At 31.1% G+C, this 14191-nt stretch overlaps 1 protein-coding gene across 2 annotated transcripts in view; it reads right to left on the bottom strand.

Moving 5' to 3' along the window:
• The window catches only part of LOC143222699 (inactive rhomboid protein 1-like), a 74086-nt gene extending 67088 nt beyond the window's left edge, over window positions 1–6998 (bottom strand). For both annotated transcript variants that reach the window (XM_076449558.1, XM_076449557.1), the window contains exon 1: window positions 6859–6998. The gene's annotated coding sequence lies outside the window, so the exon portion shown is untranslated. The remainder of the gene's footprint in view (window positions 1–6858) is intronic.
• Window positions 6999–14191: the final 7193 nt, after the last annotated feature.

Here is a 14191-nt window from a genome sequence, read left to right as displayed (position 1 = left end):
AACTGGATTCTACAAACCTACAGAGAGAAGAAGCACAATTTTTTTTTAAATATGGAACCTTAACAGCTGTACAGTGGATTGACAAATGAGAATTTTAAGCAGTTTCAACTGTACACTCTAGTATTATGTGACAAAAAGAGAGAGGGATGCTGACAGCAAAAAACATCAGTTAATTGAGGACTAAAATAAGTTTAGAGGAGGAATGGATTCTCCAAAGAAAAGCACATGCAATAGAAAACCTGGATATGAAATGACCATTCCTAGGATACAGCACAGTCCAGCTACTAGACGCAATCTGAAACCAGATTCATAGGACCTGGTAAATGACAGATAATGAGATAAACCTGTTATGAACTAGCCACCAGAGAAGGTCCATGATTTGAAAGCAAAGGGTCCTTTATAAACCCTCCTCCTCCCTTGGCAGTTGATACAGGAAAGACTATGGAATTGTCAGAATGGATCATAAAATAATTCACTAGGAGAGGTGAGAAATGGAAGCACGTCTGATGGATTAAAAAACGTTTGAGTGCAATGATACGGAGAGGGAAATCATCCTGGGTCCATGTGCCAGATGTTAACAATTGTTCAGATATGATCCCTTACTGTTGGTGATACTGAATCAGTCCAGCCACCACTACAAATCCTCTGATAGATAGGAAGAGAGGTGTACCATTTAAGTCAAAGGCTTCCATGAAAGGTTTCTCTGATCATATAAAGACAAATGAAGGAGGTATACATGTTGCAACCTAAATGGATAAAAAGTTCCAATGAAGCTATGGTACCTAAAAACTCTTCTGCAATATGAGTAAATAGGTACAAATCCTGTTTAGTAGTAGTAGTAGTTATACAGCCTGCATGCAGATGAAAGAAAACTGTGCAAAGCTGAGAAACACTCCCAGGTGAATAAGATATAATCTGCAATTGTAGTAAATCTTGGAAACATGAGGAACATCATCTCCTTTAAATACTGGAGATAAATGGAACTGAATAATGGAGAAAATACAAAGAAGGCTAAGGAGAGGAGGAGAAAAGTACTGGAGATAACGTCTGTGGGTAAAAAATAGTTACACCATTGTGGATGGAAACATGTGTCAACGTGCTCAAAACATGACAAACAGGCATTCACAAAACCTAACAACTTTATTATCACTGATTAGTTTAACAAGTCTAATTCCAGGTAGAAGAGGATTATTGGAATTAAAGGACAAGAAACTAGGGTCAGTGTTAAAGATCTGAAAAAAAAAAAAAACTGGGACAGCATGGAAACAAAAAACAAAAGAGAGAAATGGTTACAGTCAGTCTCAGCTCATGATTCAGTCAAATCAGGAATACCCTCCACAATTTCAGGATAAAGAAAAAAGGCAGACAAATATCTCATAGAAATAAAGAAATTCAACCAAGGAAAGCAGGGATCCCTACTCAACAATTCTCAGCAAAAAAATAGCATAGTGAGCAAATAATGATAGAAGTGGAAAAGATCACAGTGGAGAAGTTGAGGGAGCAAGAACCAATTGCAAAATTGTTTGTAGCACATTAGAGTGCCTTATACTTGAGGTGCAGAAAGAAGTAAAGAACAGTGAAAAAAAATCAGGTGAAGACAAGAGTACTAAGCACTAGAGGGTGAAACCAATGCCAAATAGTCTGCTCCCTCATCCCAAAAAGTGATAATAGAAATACCAAAGTTGGAAATTGAGAAAATGAATTCAGAATAAGCAAAATCAAGGACATTAGAACAAAATAGATAAGGAGAGCAAGGCCTGAATTGCAGGAATATAAACAAATATTAGTTAGAATTAGGATTAAGTAGGGAACAAGAATAATAATATGATACAAAGAAAAGTATGTTACGTACATATGAAATGAAGTCCTGATAATGCAAGAAAGTTAAAGAGTTTTCTTCAAAAGGGAGAGAAGTTCCCAAACATAACCAGAAGGAATCAATCAAGTCTGTCCTCCTCATTCTCCCCTTAAAATGAGAAGGAATGCCTGAAGGAACTATAGTTGAAGGTCCTGGCTGTATAAGTGAACCTATTACACTATGCACAACAGCCATCAAGTCATTCTCCATAAGCCAGAATTGATGTGTATAACCTGTGCTGAAAAGTTATTCACTCACACAAAGTAGAAAATGTTATATCAACTAGTGAATTCATAATATACAGAGTGAAAACAAAACAAGACAAAAACAGAAGGAATTAAGCTGAAAAAGAAAACATGCATCTGATGTGTTCAGTGGCAAGGAAAAATTGATGATTCACAAGTACAAAAGCATAGAAATTAGTGTACAAGATGTGTCACAAAAAATCTTGTAAGATTAGGTGGGAGTTGCATGAAGTCTTGTGACATCAAAACCTCTAAGACACAGGCACAGAGAAAACAGCAGTGTGAAGAGATTTGTGTTGTCTCAAGAAAACAAAATGTACTTAAGATTTGTACTTTTTTCCAATATAATTATTATTCTAAAAGAAACAACTGAGTTGAAGCAAGACCAAATAATGGATTAGTGACTCCTGTTGATAAAATGATCACCTCTTTTATCGAAATAAAACCAGCATTCTGTGTGTTTAAATTTACAATAAATGCATCTTTTGATAACAAAGTTGCAAAATAATTTACTTTCTGTAGTGCAATTGGTGTACAGAATGCATATTAATACTAGAACTAAAACTTACAGTACAAAGCTATTTTAATGCCTTTTCTTAGAAAATGCTTAAAGTGTAGGAATAAAATGATTTGTGTTCAAGAATGATTATTCTGTAAACTTCAAATATTATAACACTGAAGAATTACTCTCTTCAACGATGTTATTCACTTCTTCTGAAACCCTTCACCTTAGTAGAAATCTGAGATCAGAAATATCACACAAAGATATTTAATATGAAATCCTTCTATAGGATATTTTTGTTAGTTATCTGAACTAAATGTGTATGCCTTTTCTCATACCAATGCAAGAAAAGGAGGAAAAATTATTTTTAGTATTAAAGTTTAAATCATATAAAAAATTAGACAGTTGTAGATTCTTTAGTTTTAGTATATGAACTTTAGAGTTTTTAATAAGACAAAAAAAGAGGCAATGAGCAAAAACTTATTATGAAAGTTTAAACTTTATTTCATTTTCTTTGAAATTACACATTCCTGTATTAGAATAAAAAACAAGTCATTGAAAAATGATAAGTATGCTTAAGATATACTTTTTAATCACATGTATTTCCTAGTTGCCTTTCTTGCTGTTGTTCCTAGGAACCTAGATACATCCTTAAACAATATTAATGCATGTAACATAAGCACTGGTGGACAATATTCCATAGCAAAGTACTTTTACTGTATACAATTTAAGAATGAAATTGTAAAACCACAAAGTTAATAAAAAAAAATTAAAAGTGCAGAATAGCACCAGTTAGTATTAGGGCAAATTTACTATTAATTTGCTACTTTTTTTTTAAATATAATTACCTTGTTTAATTTTACAAGAGTTTTCTTATATAAATCCAACACTATTGACTGTTTTTATTGATTTTTTTTTCCAACATTGTAATTCTTCAACTTCATGCATAGAAGCCTATAAAAATATTATTGGCTATAAAAATATTGTATACTAGAGTTTACATTCCATATAACACCATGCAAAGTTGCATGCATGAATGTAATTTCAATCATGTGGAACATAGCATGTGAATGGCTACTCATGAAGGTAATGCCAATCAGAAGAAGCAATACAATTTGCTCTTTAAAAGCAGAAAAAAACATCATGTGACTTGATAGCTATATAGCAGCTACTTTCATGAAGAATGTTTGATACAGAACTTGCACAAAATGAAAGTCGGGACTTTACTTAATTTGTATGAAGTACTATTTGATTTGCAAAACACAGATTTTACATGGTACATTCATAATCCTGGATTATTCCAATTTTTTTAAGAACCAAAAACGATTTTAAAACATCTCTGCTGATAGTGACATTTGCCAACATAATTTGATTTTACTACAGCATATTTCAAATTTTTAGAGAGTAATAAAGTAATAACCACCCAAATGTTAAGCTTAATAGAATTGTGAAGTCTTAATATTTACAGTATAGATGTCTCATTATTGTACAAAATACTTCAAATTCACAGTTGGAAGTTTACGTAAACCCTGTGTGAGGATGCATTTAATGTACTCATATGGTTCTGTAAAATTACACAATAATAATATGAAATTATTCTTCATGTACATGAAATGTTACAAATATATAGTTGAAGGTACTGTGATTACTGAAACTTGTATTCTAATAACTGTAGTAAATATTTTTCAACTGTAATAAATATGAAATACTTAATATTACTGCACAAGTAATTTACCAACATTAAAGCAAAAAATGCCATATATTCTTGCCCAGCCATCAAAACTGCCTACTTTAATTTTAAATGATTTATTAAACTGTACAGTATATGCAAGTTTGAATGTTAAAGACCAAACGTAATTTAAAGAAACTGCCAGATGATAACAAAGAAATGTAAAACTTATAGGACAAGGTAACTATTAACACCATCTCATCATAAAGAGCAATTAGTCAATGACAACTATAATATCGCTATTAAGTGTTTAAACATAATATGACACCAAACAGTAAAAACATAATATTAAAGTTTATTCACAGTCATGCACAAATAGTAATTTAAGACCTTTGTACTAACAAAAGCAACACCATGAAAGAATATATACACACATATGCATGTACTTTTATACACAAGAACAATACCTTAAGTAGAATCTTTATAAGGTTTAGATGATTAAAGAGCAAGTTATGCTCTAAAACAACAAGTAGTCTAACAAATTTCTACTTTGTGTGTGTGTGCACATAAAAATTCTAGGGAACCATTCAACTCTTTCAACAAAGGTTCAATCTCTCAGACCAATCCCATAACATTTTGGGTTTCTTATGGCTTTTATAACTTTTAAATTAATAATTGTATATTCACAAAATTTAGCAAATTATCTGTAAACATTACAATGCTTTCACATGCAAAATAACCAATGATTTTTTCACACTTTTATTTTTGCATGTCTCCAATCCAATGCAAAGTAATTTTATTTTAAAGTTACAAATACTTTATGAATTAGAAAATATTCAGATTTCACATGCAAAACTTTATATTTTATCTGTTATTTTCACTAACAAATGTCTGTATAGGTTCAGTTGATTTGACTAATCTCATAATTACCATAAAATAATTAGGAATTCAATATTAGTTGTGCCTTTTTGTTCTAGAATGAATACAAAATCTAATATAAAAAGATATGTTTAGATTCAATTGCTTAAATCTCACAATATTATACATTTTTGTCACTTTCTTTTTATAAACAAGTCATGCCAAATGTTATTTCATTAACATCTAATATATTATCAAATGAAGTTGTTCTTTTCATACTTGTATTTTCATAAAAAATGTTCAAAAGAAAAACTTTTATACAATGACACTGCTCTTTTAAGAAGTAAATGAGTTGCTGGCCTTCAACATCTAAAATTTCTAGTTCAAGTACTAGTTTATACCACGAGTGGTATTAATATATTCTTTGTAACTTAATCTGCCCATGGAGTATAAGTTACTTTTTTTCTTGGTTATATTTTGATGCCCCTTTTGTTTGTATCTCTTGTAATGCACACTTAAATATCTTTAAAACTCTCCTAGAAAATTTGATTTTTTTCACTTAATGGGTTTCTTAAAAATGTAAAAGATGTTAATATTGAACTTAAATTTAGAAACTTTCTTTTTTCCACCTTTAATTTAGATATCTCTATATAATTTAGCTTCTTTCACAAGTTAACAGATTTCATATAAGGAAAAACCTAACATATGATTAAAACAGACTACTTTTTTTAGTATTTTAACATTTTCAGAAATAAGTCAGTGTATACTTCTAAGTGTTCTGAAATAAATTATAATGAATTATAAAACCTACACATCACATACTATATAACATCCAAAATTATCAACAGAAAATACTGGTTTAGTTGTGCTTATAACTTAGTATATAAATTGTTACTGTTAGTAATATGGTGTAGTTTGTTTGGAATTAAGCACAAAACTAGATAGTGGGCTATGTGCTCTTCCAACCACATGTATCAAAATCCAGTTTCTAGCAGTGAGTAACAACATGGAAACCACAGCTTTGTTTATTATGGTTGCAATTGTTTGTTACACTCATTATTTGCAAATACAAGTTTATTATTATATTTTTATGCATTTATTTAACAGTAAAAATAAGCATACATAACTTTAATGTTATACGTTATATAAATATAATATTTATCACATTAAACTATCAAATATTCTGAGCCAATAACTTGAGTTAAATTAACAGTCTTTCCACTACTAATTCAACCTTTCTGATGATAAACAAATTCTCAGGTTTCACTTTTGTCACTTTCAGCCTTCTACAAAGAGCCTCGTCAGCTGCGATGCTAATAGTAACAGCGTAACAACATACACCCCCAAAAGGGACTAAACAGTGAGAAATAAGCTATTCATTACCCAAAAGTATGCGTTAGGCTTAACTCCAGCTGTCTCCGCTAATTCAACTCGATCACTAAGAATATAATAGTACATTTTTAAACGAATACAAATTAACGTAGAACAGAAAGAAACACGAATTTGTCTCGAACACCAAATTTTAATAAAATATAACGTTAAGCTAAATTGGTGTTAACAATAATTCACATTTCAAAATTAAATCAAACATTCACTACTATATTTACCAATATTTTAAACTGACACACTGAAACTATCATTATCTAATAAAATTTAATGTACTGTTTGTCGTATGTACAATGAAAACAACGACAGAAAATATCATTTGTTGATAATAAACACTTACCAAATACACCAACTCTCACCACCTCCATTAGTCGCCATATTTACCTTGCTGTAGTCATCAGTACCAGTACAAAACATTGGCTAACACAATTCGACCATTCTTAGCGTTAGCGACACCTATTTCAAGTGTTAGAGTTCATTGTCATAAAATCGATTTCTTGATCTTGGGGGTTTATGCGCAGGTACGTGAAACTAAACATATATCTTTTATCGTTTGAAGTTATATACACCAATATAAATTAAGAATTACATAAAATTTCAAATATCTGTCTTAACTTTAACAATATACTTATATTTTACAATTTACAATGCTAATTTTAATTATTTATATAGTTAGTAGTTGTTTTTCAAGGGTTACTATTCCTCACATTCAAACTACACAGTTGCTCGAAACTAGTGTGATATTTTCATAGATCACTCATTTCCCCTAACCGCGACGAGATACGCCCGCTGATCAAGATAATGATGTATCTTATACAATAAATGTACCATCGATCAGACATTATTAAAAATAAACGCATGAATTATGAACTTTAACTGTCATAATGGATAGTCAGTCGCCTTTACTGGGTAGATAGGTTTGAAGATCCTCAGATAAGATCATACTTAAACGTAACTCTTTTGATCTGCTGTTCCAGACTGAATAAATCTGGGGTTACGTATTTAAGTCGTTAGTATAAGTCTTACCAGGAGTCACTAGCGATAGGTAAGTGACTGCATTGTAATTCCAAATGAAATATAAGAGAGGTGATCACTCAAGAGATCATTTATTCAGTAGAAAAATAAAACTCTAGCTTCACAAATTACGAATAACACTGTAGCTCTAATTACCACGGGAAAACAAAATGTGATATTCTAAAGTGAATGACATATAACAATAAATTGCTAGACCAAACTTAGTACTCTTACTGACCAACATGTTATGTGGTAATTGCACAAATAACAGCTTTTGAGAAATTCGTATATTAATACCAGGTAGTAAAAACACACAATATACTTATGCACCAAGCTAATACGCCTACTTTAGTTATTTTGTAATTAAGCGTAAAGCTACACAATGGGTTATCTGTGCTGTGCCCATCACGGATATCAAAAGCTGTTTTTAGCGGTGCGAGTCCTTGAACATACCACTGAGCCCTGGGGTTTTGGTTATTTAGTTATTTTGGAAACAATTTTAATAGAGTGGTTTTACTTTTTCTTAACTTATCAAGTTATTATTCGAACTAAATGAAAAATATGACTATTATGATAGATACTTTTTAATATGCTCGTGTTTACATTTCAATTTTCTAAAGAAGTTTTGTTCTGACTGAAGTATCTCAGAAGGTACTTTTTGGTTATTATAAAAACTTAAGTTTAATTTGATCTGCTTTGTAGTATTATCGAGTTATTAAACTTACATAACAGTTACGTATTTTATGGTTTATGAGCTTTTCATGATGTACGTATAATGGATAGATTCATAAGGTGGTTTGGTTTCATTTACTTTGAATTTTGTGCGGAGTTACACGATGGTTATCTGCTCTAACCTGACCTAAATTAACAGTGAAAGACTAGAAAAAAGGCAGCTAGTAATGACCACCCACCGTCTATCCTTGAGTTACTCTTCTACCAACGAATAGTGGGATTGACCAAGTTTTTATAACGCCCTCGCGGCTAAAAGGGGCGAGCATGTTTAGTGGGACAGAGATTCATAAGAAGATAAGTAAACTCTACAATGAAGAAAAAGACAGCAGTTCGAACGAAAGCAATTTCTGTTTAGATGTAGTGTACATATAAATATACATTTATTTCATTATAACAATGTCTGAAAAATGGTTTATTGGGATGTTCCAAGATGAATTAAGTAAATCTAAAAGATATTTGATTACATGAGGCTTAGAAAAACTTAGGAAGAAAATATGCACCAACAAATCACGAAGTAATTTAAAGACATTATCTAAACATTAATATTTTGAAATAAACAACAAAGCAGGCGTCTTTATACATAAAATAGCACTTACTGAAAATCAAAAATATTGCATTATTGTATATCAAATGAAATATATTAGTTCTTGTTTTCATTATGTTCAAGTATTGCATGACAATAGAACAAGTTTATTATGCATTAGTTACTGACTGTCATATGATTGATAAACATGAGTCAATAGGAGTGTCTAATCGAATAGAAAGTATAAAATTGCACGCTAACTCAAATGCACTGGATATGTATGAAAGTTTTGTATGAAACTTTGTAGTGTTTAAAATAAAATGAAAAGGTTAAAAGGTTTCATAAAATGAAACCTGTAGTTCTACAGGTTTCATTTTATGTTTTTCCTAAATACTAAGCGGTACTAAGCGGAATTTGTCCTCGGATAATTAAAGAACACAACCTAAATTGTAAAAGGGACGATACTGATATTTCGTTATGTGTCTGAACAATTATATTCAAACGAAGATAGACTGTATATATCTTGGTAAGTTATATTTGTGAGTAACAGCTCTTTTAAGCTACAAACATTTTAATTTTCAGATCGAAATCAAAAAGTAGTAGCTCAAAATAGAAAATAACTTCTTTTTGTACCCTCAAACCTTGAGGATCTCATGAATGTACACTCAGCTTTCTGTGTCATTATATAGAGCGAAAAAAAATAGAAAAGTTCGTTTTTTACTGACTTTTAAGTTCAGTGAGATACAAATTTAGTTCCCAATTAATTAAGTTATATTTACATACAATTTAGTTTGAATGTAAGGTATATTCTTTAATAATAAATAGTAAACATTATGTATTTATAAAATGTGAAAGAGTTGTCTTTTCTTGTAGCTCATATCCTTTATTATAAGAAGAAACAAAATTAGACATTTTCATAAAACCTTCTACGTATTTTGTTCTTAAAAGCTTCAGAAGTATAATGAAAGCATATTATATAAACAGTGAGCATAAACTGTTTTTATTGTAAAATATGATGAACTCAGCAAAATATAATCATTGTACACTAAATTTTTCGTCTATACACTATGTGATATGTTTCATACTGAATTGAAATGAACAAGCAGCAATGTGGAAGTAATCAACAAAAATTGTATAAAAGCTTATCCTGTATTTTATCAACTAAGATGTTTTCGTCAATAGTATTTTCGTATATCTTAACGTTTTGTTAACAAATGCTTCAGTATGTGTGATACTTGTTACGTCAGAGATTTTGTTAACATATATTCATATCTGCTTAAAACATATTAGACTATGATGAAATCGAGTTTTATATAAGAAAATTACAGAACAATAATTTGTAACTGAAGATTAATATGTTTGATAATGTTTGTATGAAGTTTAAGTGAAGTGGAAGTTGATTCATGTGAATGTAACATTGTTTCAAATTTACATCAGGAAAATGTTTGAAATGTAATTTTTCTGAATCAACACAGTGAATTCTTGTATGTTTAGTTTCAATGAATTCTTTATTCATTTATTTATGTAGTGACATGTCTTTAGTACGATATATTAAAATTTCTATAAATTCCATATCTGTTTTCTCATTTTGTTACAAAGGTGAATAATGTAAACTTTAATTGAAATACTAATATTAACGTAGAGTACAAAGCCGCATGAAAGCTAATTCAGTATTTTATGAGCTAAGATGTTAACACTGTAGCAGAGTGTCTTGAAGCTTTGTTAATAAATATGTTAGTATGCTTGTCAAGCCTGTTATTTCACATTGTTGTTATAAGGTGTGCTCTGTAATAATAAGCAGTAAATAATTAAAAGTCTTTTTGTAAGATTATGAATGTTGACTCTTTATCAGCTATAAACTATGTTCAAATAGAATTATATATATTTTATACATTGGTGAACTAATAAGATTGAATTTGATGGTGTACATAAAGTGAAGTTTTGAAAGATGCAGAAATAGAAATTTTGGTTCGTTTGTCAGTTTTAAAGAAACGAAAGCACTGCTTGTTGTAGCTTTAGACAAACACAAAGGCCAAGCGTTTTGATCTTACCACCACCTGAGATACATCAGAACGTGATGACTTCTCCTGCCCTTTGTGTTTTCTAACTCTGAACGTTTATAAACGTAATTTTAGTTGAATCTCTTAAACAGTATTAGTGTGAGAAAGATATCTGTAAAGGATAATCGTTGCAGACGTTTTCATAAATAAATTTCATTTATATGTTTTATTCTAAAATCAAGTTTTAGTCAGCAAGCTCTAATCAAATATTTGAGAAAATATCTACATAAAGGTAAAAACAGTAATAGTTAAACATCTGTATCGATCCTTTACACTTTGACAGAAGAAATCTGGTTATAAAACTAAACATGGAATTTAAATACACGTACTTTTCAGGATGACTAGACGTTACAGAATATATTAGTTATAGAAATGAATTAATGATAAGTGTTCTGCTTTACCAGCACTATTCTTTGTAAGTCCATCCACTTATAGACTTTAGTAGCATAATTTGCCTATAACATCAACTATCTTTGTAAAACACACGCAATATGTCTTGCAAGAGCATTTACCTATAGTAACATCGTCAGCCTATAGAACCTTGGAATCACTTTCCACATGAAGAAACATGCCTGCCTTTATAATACAATCAAATTTATAAATGAAAATTGTAATGAAATGATATATTTTGTTTATAACAGTTCTATTGTTATGCTAAGTCAAGAGAATATACATATAATAGCATTAACGTTTTTAGATATATAATTAAATGTAGACATTGACAGTGTTATTAAAAGCTCAGTCACGTTGTAACACCTTTCAATGAAATAATCGCTCTATTGAATTAGCTGTTTATAGAAATATCATCTGCCCTAGCAGCATTAACCTTATTAGCACAATTTATGATGTAATGCCATCCACATATAGAACCTTAATAACACACCCCGCCTAGTAACTAAAAAGTTGATAAAATTAAAATAGCAGGTTGTTTTACTTGTAAAGTAAAACTGTATTCGTGGTAATTTCAAAAAATAATGTTAAGTATAAGTCACATAAAATATTAATTTTAAGACTTTGATTGTTAAAAAGTCGACGATACATAGATCTAGATCCCCCTCTGATGGTTCGTCCGTGAACTATCTGGGCACCTATCATACTAACACGCTTTCTGATTCTAATTCGTTTAGCTATGACCCTAAAACAACTGTGCCCTATGACACAACTTCTTGGACCTATGACATCAGTGTCACTACTCTTTTTTCTTCCTGTGAAGCAGACAATCTGTGTGCACACATCCAAGTAATCTCCATACGTACTCACTTATAAACCAGGTATTATTTATGGCTTACCCAAAATTCACAATTTAAACTATCCACTTCTGCCTTATTCTCTCGTCTGTTGGAAATATGTTGTTCTTAACACTATAATTCTTTTTTTTTTTGCGAAATTTCAAAAACCTCCCCTGCAAAACAGTATGTTATGGTTATTCTAAATATCACGTTTTTCAATACCAGTATTCCCCTTGATGCAGCTTCAGTTCTTTATTGTTTTTTTTAATTTCGTGCAAAGCTACACGAGATCTATCTGCGCTAGCCGTTCACAATTTAGCAGTATAAGACTAGAGGGAAGGCAGCTAGTCATCACTACCCACCGCCAATTCTTGGGCTACTCTTTTACCAACGAATAGTGGAATTGACCTACTTTATAATGCCCCCACAGCTGAAAGGGCGAGAATGATTCTGTTTTAATAGACATCGTCTATGATCAAATCGACAAATATACCATAATTCCTCTGTTAAACCAACTTATCTTTAAACGTGAAGAAAACGGAGCATTTCCTCTTCTTGATATTAATGTAACTGAATAATGTTATAATTTTTGTTCTTTATGTATATCGTGAAACACATTTACTGGCCTCTGCACTAACTGTGATAGTTTCATCTAATTTATTTTCGAAGGTAATCTGGTCAAGTCCTTTTAAGATAGAATATATAACCTTGGTTTTAGTTACACCTCTTCACACGAACAAATTGCTCCTGTAGATAGTTGGTAAGGAACTTATATGAAAGGTTAATCAGAAAGTGTGTTGAATAACCATGCTGTTTTAATAGAAAACAGCCTAGTTACCGAGCAAACTGTTTAATTAAACTCGTAATACATTTTTTTTAGTATCCATCTAACGTTTCTAAAAGTTACCCAGGTTGCAAAGTATTTATGAATATTCAACTGAGATTTTTATCTAGACCTAGTTTCCGAACTGAAAAGTTTTTCAGTATAAGAACCAGCCACTGACACTCTTTCATTTATGGCTCATATATAAATGTACATGTAGTAACTCTAAGGATAAATAAAACTAAACGCTTTAAAACTAAACGCCATCAGAAAGCTAAATTCTAAGAAAAGCTACAAGTTATAGAATAGACCTGACTTTTATGTATTTAAACTCACAGTTGATAACAAATGGATCTAAAGACTTTGAAAGTGTATAAACCATCCTGTGGTGTATGTCCGAGCGCTCGTCTGTCTCTTATTTGACAGCTATGCACTTAGGCAAAGCTCAGATTTCATATTCCCTTTTAAACTTACATGAGAACAGGAATAAATTATGCTGATACCACAGTCTGCTGATTTATAGATGTCCAAACCAAGAATCTAAACTTTCCCTAATGAATTTATATATTTTTACAGTTTGTGCTGTTTTTTTTATAAAAATGTTCTTGTTTTAATGTTTATTTTATAATTGTATTGATATTTTAATTACATACTGTGTACCTATTTACCCGTTATTTCTTGGTGTTTTCTACGTTCTGTGTTCTCAAATATTATTTAGATTTAACTTTTTACTATTAAAATGTAAATATACCTTGTTTTTAGAGGTCGCTAGCTATGCAATGAGTGTTTTCTGAAATTTTCGACTCATTTGTTTGTTTGTTTGGAAATTTCGCACAAAGCTACTCGAGGGCTATCTGTGCTAGCCGTCCCTAATTTTGCAGTGTAAGACTAGAGGGAAGGCAGCTAGTCATCACCACCCACCGCCAACTCTTGGGCTACTCTTTTACCAACGAAAAGTGGGATTGACCGTCACATTATACACCCCCACGGCTGGGAGGGCGAGCATGTTTAGCGCGACGCGGGCGCGAACCCGCGACCCTCGGATTACGAGTCGCACGCCTTACGCGCTAGGCCATGCCGGGCCATTTTCGACTCATACAGCATATTAGCAGTTTTCTTACTTATCCATAGAATTACTATAGATCTTAAAAGCTACATTAGATTATCTGTGTGCAAAAAAATATTTTGTTTGATCTATTTTCGTAATATTCGGTTATTTTAAACGTAAATAATGTGAAGTGACTGGTATAGCAGTGATGAGCTATACTTGTTCTATCTTGTAATGAAAAGCT

The sequence above is a fragment of the Tachypleus tridentatus genome, chromosome 8 (genome assembly GCF_004210375.1).
Source record: "Tachypleus tridentatus isolate NWPU-2018 chromosome 8, ASM421037v1, whole genome shotgun sequence".
NCBI classification, from domain to species: domain Eukaryota; kingdom Metazoa; phylum Arthropoda; class Merostomata; order Xiphosura; family Limulidae; genus Tachypleus; species Tachypleus tridentatus.
The sequence above is the reverse complement of the archived record's forward strand: the minus strand, read 5'-3'. Positions and strand labels throughout refer to the sequence as shown.